Source organism: Talpa europaea, assembly GCF_964194135.1.
Source record: "Talpa europaea genome assembly, chromosome: 2".
Lineage (NCBI taxonomy): Eukaryota > Metazoa > Chordata > Mammalia > Eulipotyphla > Talpidae > Talpa > Talpa europaea.
The window spans coordinates 122,781,880-122,795,800 of NC_140068.1; the positions used below are offsets into that span (position 1 = coordinate 122,781,880).

Here is a 13,921-nt window from a genome sequence, read left to right on the forward strand (position 1 = left end):
GGTATTACTTCTTTACTTTAGAATATTAATAACCAATGTATGCTAACAAAGCATTTTTTAAAAAAGATTTATTTATGCATACAAGAGCTGCCGTGCAGGCCAGAGATGCTTGGGGTGAGAGAATTCACCAGAGACAGAGTGGGGAGCACATCAGGCAGATGTACTGAACACACTGCTGAGGGGAGCAGCCGGCTAGACAGGAGAGGTCTGCTGCACCATGTGAGTAACTTCCTGGCCAGGGATTGAACTCATGCTGCAGTGGCTGCAGGTAGCTTCCTAGGTTGAGTCTTAACCCCTTGCACCACCAGGAGACCCTAACAAAGCATTTTTCAGAAAATAACTTTCTGTCAATATAAGGATAATTAAAAGAGGGGAAATTTTACATTTTATATTGTTGTGTCATTTTTGTCTCATTAGAAGATCTTTTATTTTCAGTTTCTTCTACATTTAATGTTTTGTTTGAAATCTATGAAAAAATATACAATCTCATGGAAATATGTAGGAATTGTAAATATTTTAATAACCTTTTTAATATTAGCATATTTTAATAACCTTTTCAGATTATGAATATTCAACTTTGTTACAACTTTCATACGAAATCATAACTATATAAGCAATATTTTCTCAAAGGTTATTTGCAAAGTGAAACCTGAAACCATGTCATTGAATATTTCCTATTCTGTTACATTAACTCCCTAGGCTTCTCCTGTATATTAATGGATCTTTTACAATTGTATGATTTTTTTTAAAAAAGTTACCTATTGTTTCACTGCGTGTGATACAGCTATATAGTGTTAATAACACTGGGGTCAAGTTATCAAAAATCACATGTTTTATTTTTACCACAGATCCCAAAAGAAAAATTAGTCCATACTGTAAGTTGTCAAGTTTATAGTGATAGGACACAATTCTCCATAATTCTGATTTTCTCTGGGAGTTTACATTTTATCAAGGCAACAAGTGGCATCAGTTGATTTTTAAAAGGGACAGACTCACCTTCATTTTCAGGAAAGTGTCTGCCAATTCAACTAGTCTAAGTAACCATGGTTTTAGCCATTCCTTCCTTCAATTAAAAATGATATTGCCTAAAAGAAGAGGTGAATTCACTTCATACATTTTTCCCTCTGGGACACGGCCCTTTGGACTGTAGCAGACATGCCTTATGTGCACTTCCTTGTCATCATTTCAGACCTTTAAAAAATGTGGATTTCAGGATGATAAATAGAAAATATGCTTTTGTGATTTAACCAGGACATTTTGAAGTGACACTGGTCTGGATTTTTTTTTCCTGCGAGAAAGTGGGGTGAACAATAACTACTATTGCAGTTTGTACTATAATTTCCATTTTTACTAAGTTTTACCTTAGCAAATGTCAAAATAGTGAAAGGTGAAAGGTGTCTAAGAGATGTTATAAAAATAGTTTTGACCTCCTGGATCCCGTGAAAGGTTCTGGGTGACCTCAACAGCTCCACAGACCTACTTTGGAAATGCTTTTCTCAGTGAACCAGGGAGAGTCTCTGCCATCTCCTTGGTTTGGATTTCCAGCTTCCTAAGTTTTTCTTAGAGCTTTGCCCCTGGACTCCCTGGAAGAGCACTCATTTCTCAGAGATGATGAGAAAGTGCTCAGTCTGAGAAGGGAGGTGGAGAGACAGGTGCTTCTTTTTGGAACTGGGACAGTTAGTGTCTGGAGGCACCAGACCCACTGATAATCTTTTTTTATTTTGTTTTTCACCTGCTTAATATGTATTTCCATCCAGGGACCTCACCTCATCTTTAAGAGAGATAATATTGGCCCCTTGATTTTATATGTGTTTAATGCATCTGACTTGATGCTCCCAAAGCATGAAGAGCTGTGCTGTCCAATAGAATGTTCAGGAAGAAAGAAATGTTCTACATATGCACTGATCAATATGGTGCCTCTAACTGTTGAACACTTGAAGTGTGGCACAGGGTGCAGCAGGCTGCGCCTCCCATACTGTCTCTTGACAAGGTCTGGGCATTGGGGAGACCCAGTGAGACCCTCAGTAGGAGATACTTGTACGAACTAAAGTGTTTGTGTCTTCCTCACTTCTACCTCGCTCCACTTCCCTTCAGCCCTGCGAGAGAAACTTGGCCGATGCCGTCCTCTCCTCTCTGAGACCCCTGACACAATTTCTAGCTGAGGCTGGTCTCCAGCAACAGGGAGTGGAAAGGAAAAGCATCTGCTTTACAGTCTCCAGGGTGTGGTCAAGTGGCTGCAGAGAGAGGCTGTGGGGAGAGAAGATGGCGCCTCAGACACAGGGCAGCTCCAAGGCCTCCTCTCCTCTCCTTCACTCCCCCCACCCCAGCCTGCAGCCAGGGCTGCTCACAGGGCATCTCATCCCCTCCCCAGTGATGCTCAGACAAGGAGAGTGGCTACTATAATCTCGCTAGACACTGGGAATGGGTGCCCTTTGTAGAAAGACAGGGTCGGGGTCACCAGTAGAGTCCCACAAAGTCCAGGACCCCTCCCCTTGTGTTCGGTGTGAGACAGATAGGTCCATACATTGTGTTCCAGTCACGCTGGAAAGGGAGTGATTAAGCCCAATAGACCCCCGTGAGCAAGGAGACTGTTTATCACTCACAGCTAGAGTTTAAGAGGAGGGACGCCTCCTGTAGATAGGGGTTGGTGTTGGACACCGCCTTCCTGTTGTGGATGGGAACTTCCTCTTTGTCTTGCAAAAGGGTGCATCTCTCTCCTGCATGCTAAAGTTGAAACCAGTTTTCAGGTGCAGTCTTCTCTGGTTGCACCTGTTGCTTCTCTTACTTAGTAAGTCACTTAGACTTGAGTCTTGACATAGCCAATCAAGAGGCCACGGTGCATGGTCCTGGTCTGACTGGAGGGCCTCCGACTTAGCTACGGGGATGCCCCTGCTTTGTCTCTGCACCGTTCTTGCGGGTACTTTTCTTTTATTGCTGCAGAGATCATAAAATGCTCTATCTCAATTCCATGGGACATGCCCTTGAGCTGCATTTTTGAAAACTAGCCCAATTTGGCTCAGGCTCTAAAAAAAAAAAAGCACCTATTGTGTCTGTAAATACTACCTGGTCCCAGTACAAAAGTACAAAACATCCAGCCCAGCATCCTGAGCTGTGACACTCCTCTCCAGCTAAACTGAACTCTCCCTTTGTCCACCTTGAGATACTGTTTTGGTTCATTCTATGGGGAAAAAAATCTATTTCCTTGTATCTTCCTAATCTTGGTCATGCTGAGAGACCAAGAGAAACCAACCTCTTGCATAAACACCAGGGGTGACCTAAGAGGTGACTGTGTCTTTCCGGACAGTGAATCTATAACTTATATTGTCTCATCAATAATTTTTAAGGGTCTGAAATTCTCGGGATGCAAGGAACATACCTCAACATCATAAAGCCATATATGACAAGCCAACAGCCAGTATCATTCTCAATGGCGAAAAGCTGAAAGCATTTCCATTAAGATCTGGAACAAGACAAGGATGTCCACGCTCACCACTGCTTTTCAATATAATACTGGAAGTCCTATCCAGAGCAATAAGACAAGAGAAAGACATCCAAGGAATACAAATAGGAAAAGAAGAAGTCAAACTATCACTATTTGCAGATGATATGATAATATACATAGAGAACCCCAAAAATTCACAGAAAAACTAATTCAACTAATCAATTAGCTCAGTAAAGTGGCAGGATACAAAATCAACACGCAAAAGTCAGTAGCCTTCCTATACACACACAATAAATCTGAAGAAGAAGAAATCAAAAAAACCATCCCTTTTATTATTGAAACAAAAAAATATCAAATACTTGGTAATAAATCTAACAAAAGAGGCAAAGAACCTATACAAAAAAAACTATAAAATACTGTTAAAAGAAATAGAAGAAGACACAAAGAAATGGAAAGACATCCCCTGCTCATGGATTGGAAGAATAAACATTATTAAAATGGCCATCCTACCAAAAGCAATATACAGATTCAATGCTATTCCAATCAAATTTCAATGTCATTCTTCAAAGAAATAGAACAATTGTTGATGAAATTCATATGGAATCATCAAAAAACCCAAATAGCCAAAGCTCTCCTGAAAAAAAAAAAAAGAAGGGACTGGAGGCATCACACTCCCAGACTTCAAACTATACTACAAAGCCATAATCATCAAAACTGCATGGTATTGGAACAAGAACAGACACACAGACCAATGGAATCGAATAGAAAATCCAGAAATAAACCCACAGATTTATGGTCTACTAATCTTTGACAAAGGAGCAAAGAATATGCATTGGAGCAAAGAAAATTTGTTCAATAAATGGTGCTGGGAAAACTGGGTCGCTACATGCAAAAGAATGAAGCTTGACCACTACCTCACACCATATACAAAAATCAACTCAAAATGGATTAAAGAACTAGACATAAGACCTGAAACCATAAAATACATAGAAGGAAATATAGGCGAAACACTACGTGATATGCACATCAAAGACATCTTTACAGACACATCACCCAAAGCAGTGATAACGAAGGCAAAGATAAACAGCTGGGACTACATCAAATTAAAGAGCTTCTGTACAGCAAAACAGACAATAACCAAAACAAAGAGAAACCCAACCCACTGGGAGAACATTTTTGCACACAACACTAATGATAAAGGACTGATCACAAAAATCTACAAAGAGCTGATGAGACTCAACAAAAACAAAGAAAATGATCCAGTCAAAAAATGGGCAGAAGAGCTAAAAAGAAACCTCTCTGAAGAGGAAATGCAAATGGCCAACAGGCATATGAAAAAATCTTCAACATCACTTGTCATCAGGGAAATGCAAATCAAAACTACAATGAGGTACCATCTTACACCAGTGAGAATGGCACATATTAAAAAAACTAGCAACAACAAATGTTGGCGAGGTTGTGCAGAAAAAGGTACTCTTTTGCACTGTTGGTGGGAGTGCAAACTGGTCCAACCACTATGGAGAGCTGTGTGGAGATTTCTGGACCTACTAAACATAGAGCTTCCATAGGATCCAGCAATTCCACTCCTAGGTATTTAACCAAAGGACACAGAAACATCAATTCCAAAGAGCACCTGCACCCCTATGTTCATAGAAGCACTATTTATAATAGCTAAGCTTTGGAAACAACCCAAATGCCCAAAAATAGATGACTGGATCAAGAAGATGTGGTACATATACACCATGGTATATTACTCAGCACTCAAAAAAGATAAACACATGCAATTTGCAGCAACATGGATGGAGCTGGAAGGGATCATGCTCAGCGAAATAAGCCAGAAAGAAAAATAAAAATACCGGATGTTCTCACTCATAGCAGGAATCGAGAAAACTTAAATAAGGGACCAGGAAAAAGAATAACTGTAAGAAGGAAAATATCAAAATCGACAAACATCTATGAACCAGAGACACTCTATGGCGGGTGGGGGGTGGGGAAAGGAGGGCTTGGGGTCAAAATAAGGGGGTTGTAATTGTATGGGGAATATAAAAAATAAAATTAAAAAAATAATAATAATTTTAAGGGTCTCCCTGGTGGCACAGGTGGTTGAGCACACAGCACTGTGAAGCTGTCCACAGCCTCTGCAGTGCGGGTTAGATCCCCATCGGCCTTGGAGCAACCCACATGGCATGGCAGACCTCTCCTGACTCGCCCGCTGCTCCCCTCAGCTGTGTATTTTGTCAGTCTGCCTGTTCTGTTCCCCGCTCTGTCTTTGGTGAATCCTCTCACCCTCTCACGTATCTGGCCTGTTCCCTGGTTCTTGTATAAATAAAATAAATATTAAAAAAAAATAATAAGAGGGCCTCCCCAGTGGCGCAGCGGTTGAGCACTGGGTTGCGAAGCTGCCTGCAGCCTCTGCAGTGCTGGTTCGATCCCCGGCTGCTCCCTGGCCACCGGAGGAGGGCCCCACATGGCGCGTAGACCTCTCCTGACGCCTGCTGCTCCCCTCAGCAGTGTGCTTCAGTCCTTCTGCCTGCTCTGCTCCCGGCTCTGGATCTGGTGAATTCTCTCACCCTCCCGTGCTTCTGACTATGCCCAGTACTTGTGTAAATAAATAAATAAATAAAATCTTAAAAAATAATAATAATTTTTAAAAAGGTGGAGGGAAAGTAAATGATTGAGGGGACCTTTTGTTTCAACCTACCACATTCATTAAGAAAAACTCCTTGTGCTTAATAACACCAAGTCTCAACACCCTAACATGGAAACATAAATACGGGATTCAGGTGGTGCCTGGTGTCAGGAGTGAGCTCCGTGTTCCATACTGGTGAAATGACCGCTTGTCATACTTTGTTCACGGGGAAGCCTTAGTATGAAAGCAGTTCTGCCATAATCTAGTAGTGACTGTGCAAATGACCCACTTCATAGCAGGTGTGATAACACTGTCATCGCCCTACACACAGGAAGCTTCTTCTCTGGTAATATTGTCAAATATTACATTTTACCAATGAATAAATAAACTGGAATTGATAAAAAATATCCATACTACCATGATTCAGTCCAGATGTGGTATTATTTAACTAAAGATTTTGATGGTTTTTATTTTTAAAAGCATTATGTAATAAGCATAGAATTATGTGAATATAAGTGAATTTAGAAAGGGAAACCTGATGGCCAACTAGTATTTTTGGCTGCTGGATTTTTAACTAAACTGCGCTTTTGCTATGTTTCAAAGTGAAAAACCTATCCTTTTCTATAAAAGGAAATAATTGACAAATATTTAGGCTTGTCACTGAAGTTTGGTTTGGATTTCATAATCTTTTCTCTGAGTAAGATGTGTTATCAATGGAACTTTTTGGACAGAGTGACATGGTGCAACTTCTCTTCAGAAGCCTCAGTCTGGCTGCTGTGCAGAATCAAGAGGTGAAGGTGAGAGGTGGAAGATAAATGTCGGAAACTAGCACAGATTCTAGGATGGAAAATTTGGTAGCTTTTTGGGTGTGATCAGGAAAATAATAGGAAGTCATTGGAGCTGGATATATTTAGAGACAGACTTTACAGCATTTCCTAATGTAACATCTGGGGTGTGAGAAAGGGGTCAGGATGCCACCCAACATTTCAGACTGTGAAGTAGAGATATGAAGGGCTTGACACTATCCCTGAGTGGATTTCTCACTCATTTGATACAAATTTACAACAGAAATTCTTCAAGTAAAATTTACTAAAGGCATTAATAGATATGTGTGAATGTGTGTATGTTTGTATATAATAGTATAGTGTGTGACACTGACTCCAGACCCCTGTGGCTTAGCCAGCTCTTTCCTGCCCCCTGAGTGCTGGGACATGCGGGCTTTGTTGGTACAGCTGCCCCAGGGGGCACAGCCAGAGGCCAGTGGGAGAAGGAGTCTGAAAGGGCTGGTGGCAGCAGTAGTGGTTTCTGGCCCTGGCACCTGCGTGTGCAAGTGGGAGCTGGTGGGCACAGCTCTAGAGAGAGTGGCAGAGGGGGGTTTCTTGCCAGGGGCCAGGCAGACTTCAGATGGCCCCTCCCCCTGAGCAAGCCAGGTTTAAGCAAAGAACCCTAGGGTTTAGGCTCCTCCTCCCCTGCCCCCCAGAGGAGCTGCTTCTGGGCAGCACCAAGGCTGCCCTGCAGTGGGTGCCACAAGACATCTTCACTGAGGCCACCTCCCTGGGCTAGGCATGAGAGCTGGGGGGCATCAGCTGGGTTTGAATGGAACTCCACCCACTCTGGCAGGCTGCAGGAGGCCACTGTTGAGGACAGGGCCCAGTCCTCCCTGACAGCTGTGCCCACTGTGCAACCAGCACCGGAAATGGCAGTGGTTGACAGTATGTGGGCACTTCACCACCAGCCACCATCAGTGTCTTCGACAAAGGCGGCCGCCAATCTGGCAGCAGAGGCTCTCTGTCTCCCCCACACCACCCCAGGTCATGTTGCCCACTGAGGTACAGCAGCAAGGTCACCTTTGAGACCTGTCATTACTGCTGACTGTCCGGCACCACCTCACGGTGCTGTTGCCTCCTTCTTGTCCCGCGGTGTTGAGACTGTGGCTGAGCCTGTTGGGGTGTCTCCTCAGAGGTGAGCACCTCCTGGGAGCACCTCCCGCTGCCACTGTGAGTTGGAGCCTGGCCCAGTGCTTGCAGCTAAGCCACCAGCTCCAGGCCCTCCCTGACGGGACTGTACCACCCTACATGGGCAGCCTTAATTTAAGACTATTGGACACTGCGGACACTAACTGGAGTGACATAGCTGGCCACGGAAGCCTTAGAAACTCTTTACTTCCCTGCTCTCCTGTTTGTTAAAGAAACCGCATTGTTGTTCTCTGAGCCTGAGTGGTTACAATTGAGTGCATGGGTGAGAACCACAGACAGTGCCCTGTGCTCTACCTCAGCTCTGTCTTTCTGAGAGGGGGTCAGGGAGGAGGGGCCCATACCTAGTACAGGAACCTGCACACACACAGGCTGCATGTACCTGCTACATGACTCATGATCTGTTTTCTTTGAACTAAAGCTCTTGTTTGACACTGAGATTCCCGCCCTGCTGATGCCCCAAAGAGGAGGAGGCTGGACACTGATTGCCTCTGATGTACCAGGGTCAGGATTACGGGGAGGCTGACGACAAGTTCTGGGGCTGAACAGGACGGACACTGGGAGTGTCAGTTATGATATTGGGCTGTTCTGATGGACTGTTTGCTCAGAACATGAAGGTTTCTCAGAGCAGAGAGCACCAGGAGGACACACAGGAGAGAGACGTGTGGAGAAGCTGCCTTGCTTCTTGGCTTTGTACTTGGAACTGGGAACTTATGTTATAGGGCAGCCCCAATACAAAACGGGGTGCCTGACTGTGGGTCCTCACCCGCGCGCTTAAAAGGACTTATCAATACTGTACTGCAGGCACACACGAAAGGTTAATAAAAGGTTTATTTACAAGGGAAGGGGAAATGAGGAAATGTACAGCTCAGGGAGAAAAATGGGAGACAAAGTTTTAAATGCGTCCTACCCGATCCGCCGATCTAGAATCCCAAATGGCACTCTGAGAGCTGGCCGCCAGCCAGGAGCCGTGAAGCCAGGAGGCGAGCAACAGAGCGAGAGACCCCCAAGGCCCATGTGTTTGTTTTTTATACCCAACCTGGCTGCTTAACTCCACCCTCAGGTCCCAGCCACCTTCCCTTTGGTGGTGATGGGATTTGTCTTTCCCAATGTCCTGATGGCTTTGGTCTGGAGTAGGGGTGGAGTCCACAAAGCCTGTGTGGGATTAGCTCAGAACATCCCTTCCCCCTAACACTTAGAGATATAGAAGGAGACGCCTGGAAGAGACACCGTGATGGCCTGAGCTGGATCCCTAGCCAGGTAGCTGACCCCCGTGGCACGGCAGACCTCTCCTGTCTTGCCTGGTGCTCCCCTCAGCAGTGTATTTCAGTAGATCTGCCTGTTCTGTTCCCTACTTTGTCTCTGATGAGTCCTCTTGTTAGGGGGAAAGGATGTCCTGAGATAATCTCATACAGGCTTTGTGGACTCCACCCCCACTCCAGACTAAAGCCATCAGGACATTGGGAAAGACAAATCCCATCACCACCAAGGGGAGGGTGGCTGGGACCTGGGGGTGGAGTTGGGCAGCCAGGTTGGATATAAAAACCAAACACGTGGGCCTTGCTCCCTCTCTGGCTTGCGATCGCTCGCCTCCTGGCTTCACCGCTCCTGGCTGGCGGCCAACTCTGAGAGCGCCATTTTGGGATTCCTGATCGGCGGATCGGGTAGGACTCATTTAAAACTTTGTCTCCCACTTTTCTCCCAGAGCTGTACATTTCCTCATTTCCCCTTCCCTTGTAAATAAACCTTTTATTAACCTTTCACGTGTGCCTGCAGTAGAGCATTGATAAGTCCTTTTAAGCGCGCGGGTGAGGACCCACAGTCAGGCACCCCGTTTTGTATTGGGGTTGCTCTACAACAGGCTGAGCCCATGAGCAAGCTGATTTCATTGATATTCATTGTTCCTGTGCTTTTGGAAAACATATATATACTGGTCACAAACTCAAAGAAAATTACACTCAGATTTTCACTCTTGAAGTGTGTCTGTTTGTCATTTCTTTCACCGACACCCTGACCACCCTGCACGCTTCTCTCAACCCTGAGGTGGCCTCATCGTCTACTGCTGTGCTGGTCCGCGGCACCAGCCTGGTCTGGAGAATCTGGGATAATCAGGTGAGAGCCCAGGGTAGGAGGATGCAGTTCTCCAAGGAGAACACAGACTTTTGCTCCTGACCTGGGTGGAGGGTGAATGACACAGAAAGGCAGGAGTCAGATCCAGAAATTTTCTCAGACCAAAAACAAGGCCTTGAAAGAGAAAATCATGGTTCCCAGGATGGCTGCCTGTTCAAAAAGTTCCAGGGAAGAGTTATTTCAGGATGGCCTCCCCTCCCCGGTGAGGGACTGGATTCCTTAACTGTCCAGAGAAGTGGTGTCTTCTGGGCGAGTGTCTCTAGCACAGAACATGAAACCAGGGGGACTCTCCCTCTCTGCCCAGAAAGCAGCTGCTGTTCTGCCCATTATTCCATTTCCCTGTGGGGAGCCAGGAGAGGGGAGGTCCAAGGCCTCGTGGCCCCTCTTACCTGCGCGCTGCAGCACCTCCTTCCCAGTCTCCAGGAGTCTGCGGAGCCACGGGAAGCACCTGCTCCGCACACTGTGCCTGACGCGCTCGGCCCTGCCCGCCGCCTCCCGCGCGCGCTGGGTGATCTTAGCCCCCGAGTCCGCGGGTGTCCAGGAGCGCAGGTCCTCGCTCAGGGAGATGGAATCCGCGCCTTCGTAGGCGAACTGGTCATACCCGCCGAGGAGGCTCAGGTCTGGCCCCACTTCACAGCCAAACACCCTCTGGAGGGTGTGAGACCCTGAAACCCATCCTTCTGGTCAACCCCGAGGTCACCCCGAGATCACCCTGCCCTTTCACCCTGCATAAACCTAAACTGAAAATGAAAGGACAGGCAAAAAGTGCCGCGGTCTCTTCCAGCCTCGAGGGGTCAGTGGACCCTGAAACTCGGGACACCCCGGCCTCATGATGGGAATGGGGGTGACCTGACCCTGGCACCGCTCCGCGAAGCTCACCGTCCTCGCTCTGGTTGTAGCGGCCGCGCAGGTCCCTCAGGAGCGCTTTGAACCACTGCGCGTTGTCCCTTTGGTTCTGAGTCTCCTTGTCCAGGTCCTCCTGCCCCACCTGCCCCGCCCAGGGCGCCCGCGGCTCCGCACTCTGGCCCGGAGAGTCGCTGTTGAACCGCCCGAACTGCGTGTCGTCCACGTACCCACGGCGATGAAGCGGGGCTCCCCAGGGCCGGGCCGGGACATCGCGGTGGAGAAAACCCTCAGGGAGTGGGGGCCTGGGGGCGGGAGGGGAGACCCAGGCTGACCCTCCTGTCAGCGCTGGCCCAAGTCCCAGGGAGATGGGCCTGGAGGGGAGAAAGTGGCGGTGGGCCAAGAAGAGCCCAGACTCAAGGCCCAGAGCACTCAGGGGAGGCGGGAGGGACAGAAGGGGCCAGAAACCAAGGGGCCTGAAGAGGTACAGAGGTTGGGGGGAGATGAGCCTTTCCTTTCCTGGGTCCTGCACCTGCAGGGGGCTCCTTGCTCCTCCCTCCTGGAGCAACAGTGTCCAGCTGGACACGCACTCACCCGCCCGGGTCTCCATCAGGGCCAGGGGCCCCCAGAGCAGCAGCAGGAGGGTGAGGGGCATCACACTCCTTCTAGGGGTCTGGGGAGGAGTCCAGGACAGTCCTTGGAGACTTTGTCACTAGAGCAAGATGATGCTGATTGTCTTCCCTGGACAACCACCCCCACCTCAAATGGGGAGAGAGAATGGGGGTGAGTGTGGGGTCATCAAGGCTGCACCACCCCACAGAGTCTGTGAGAGGGAGACATGGTGCTGTGACAGTGTGACATCCACAGACAGGGGAGGCTCCAAATTCCCTTCCCCACCTTCGGGAGGAGTGGATTTGGGCTGGGAGAGGCAGCAGCTTGGAGGAATGAAGAAACTATAAGTATTTTCAAATGATTGTTAATATTCCACTTTGATACCAAATTAAAACTATACAGGGTGTAGTTTATTATAGGGCAGGAAGAGGGGCAGCCCAAACCCCACAAACCTGCCTATTCTATATAGGGTTCTGCCATCTGCCTCATCAACACAAAACATGAGACTTTTTTTTTTAATTTTGTTTTTTGTTTAAATAAATTTTATTTTTATATTCCCCATACAATTGCAATCCCCTTATTTTGACCCCAATCCCTCCCCTCCCTGCCCCCACCCCCCACCCCCCATAGAGTGTTTCTGGTTCATAGTAGTTTGTTGATTTTGATTTTCACTTTCTTATAGTTATTCATTTTCTCTTTCCCTATTGCACACTAATTCTCTACTGCACACTAACTGTGTTAAAGTTCTTTTCTAACAAAGGTGTTATGCATTAGATTTTGTCTTTATGCAGCTGATAACAGAACTAATGTAGAGTTTACAGGTTTGAGGGTCCTGGAAATCCCTCATTCAGCCCTAGTGTGCTTATATGATACCAAACTTAAATTTTTCATTTGCAAGAACTAAAATATTCTTGGACTGTCTTTACTAACTTTTTATAATCCTGTCAGCATTGTTAAGCCTTGTCAGAAAATAGATCTGCTCTTATAAATCCTTGTCCCTCTGGGTAATTAAGTATTTATAAAAATCCGTATATTTTGTAATCCTATGCAAACTTCCATGATATCAAATATTCTAAAACAGTACAGTTTTTTCTTGAAAGTCTCGAAAGTTCAAAATCAACAGGCAACTATAAACCAGAGGCACGCTACAGGGTGGGGAGAAGGGAGTAGGATCAAAACAAAGGTGTTTGGGAATTTTATGGGGAGTGTAACAAAGCTGAAAATGCATGCATTGTACAAAAATTAAAATGATGTAAAATATATAAAATAATAATAAAAAAAAGTCTTGAAAGGACTACTAAGACATCTGATGAAATTGTTTTTCTTGTGAAAAACAAATTGACCCAATTTGAGTGTATTAAAATCAGTCACGAAATATTTTTTGGCCATTAAAAAAAGTGGTTACACCTTTTCATCATGAAAATAAACTAATAGGGAGCCTCCCTGGTGGCACAAGGGGTTAAGACGCAGCACCACTAATTTTTGATTAATGGCTAGCCATATTGGGTTGTTTGTTGTTTGACTTATAGAGGTTCCATTCCTATGGAATGGAGTGTAAAGGGAAGTGTTTTGTTTTCAATTACAGACAAATTTTGTATTATGTTTAGTGCTTTCCCCAGGCATAGTTAAGTATGTGTATGCGCAGACATGGAGCAAGTGAAAAGTCAAGTGGAGTAAAATGTTAACAAAGGGCAAATCCTGTATGGGTGGTCCTTTTGTTTTTATAACTCAGTTTGAAAATGTTATCAAATAAAAATATAAATAAAAATAAACACTAATTGCTAAATCATTTAATACTAAATTTATCTAATTTTTTTTCTCCAGGGCATATTGTTTTCTAAAGAAACTGTAAGCTCCTTGAACACAAGAATTACACAGTATTTTGTTTGGTTATCTCTTTGTAAAGAATGTGACTTTGTAGCTATTTTATATCAAAACATTCAATAATACTTGCTGATTTTAATATTTTGTGATTATATAATTTGCTTTTCATTATTAAAAAATAAATTCCAGAAAATAAAAAAAAGATGCAGCATTATGAAGCTGTCTGTAGCCACTGCAGCATGGGTTCAATCCCTGGCCAGGGAGCTGTTGTACATGGCGCAGCAGACCTCTCCTGTCTCGCCCCGCTGCTTCCCTCAGCAGTGTATTTCAGTCAGTCTGCCTGTTTTGCTCCCCACTCTGTCTCTGGTGAATCCTCTTTCCCTCCACAACTTTGGCCTGTATCCCAGTTCTTGTATGATTAAATAAATAAATCTTAAAAATATAAACTAATAGGAGTGTTCTAAAATT

At 45.4% G+C, this 13,921-nt stretch overlaps 1 pseudogene across 1 annotated transcript in view; it reads right to left on the reverse strand.

Annotated features, from left to right (window-relative positions):
- The window catches only part of LOC311188295 (HLA class I histocompatibility antigen, alpha chain G-like), a 362,054-nt pseudogene extending 350,382 nt beyond the window's left edge, over positions 1-11,672 (reverse strand). Inside the window, exons 1-3 of the transcript in view lie at positions 11,653-11,672; positions 11,486-11,493; positions 11,054-11,322 (exon numbers count right to left, since the gene is read on the reverse strand). The product of the transcript in view is annotated as an HLA class I histocompatibility antigen, alpha chain G-like (transcript). The remainder of the gene's footprint in view (positions 1-11,053; positions 11,323-11,485; positions 11,494-11,652) is intronic.
- Positions 11,673-13,921: the final 2,249 nt, after the last annotated feature.